Source organism: Microcaecilia unicolor, chromosome 11 (genome assembly GCF_901765095.1).
Source record: "Microcaecilia unicolor chromosome 11, aMicUni1.1, whole genome shotgun sequence".
NCBI lineage: Eukaryota > Metazoa > Chordata > Amphibia > Gymnophiona > Siphonopidae > Microcaecilia > Microcaecilia unicolor.
Window position 1 is genome coordinate 123,019,602 of NC_044041.1, and position 223 is coordinate 123,019,824.

Genomic DNA, 223 nt, shown 5'->3' on the forward strand with positions numbered 1-223 from the left:
ATCTTGGTGAAGAGCGCTTTGCTCTTGGTGCACGTATACGTATACTAACCTCCTTGCACGTACAGCATGCAGGATGCAGCAGGCAAGCGCAAAAGGGGGAAGGAACGGGGAAAGCAGGAGAATGCACGTAGCACGCGATATCGCGCATATTGTGCACGAGCATTGCCTGATGCACCGTAAAAGCGTGCACACGTTCTACGTGCTTGTTATGTCCAGTAGTACT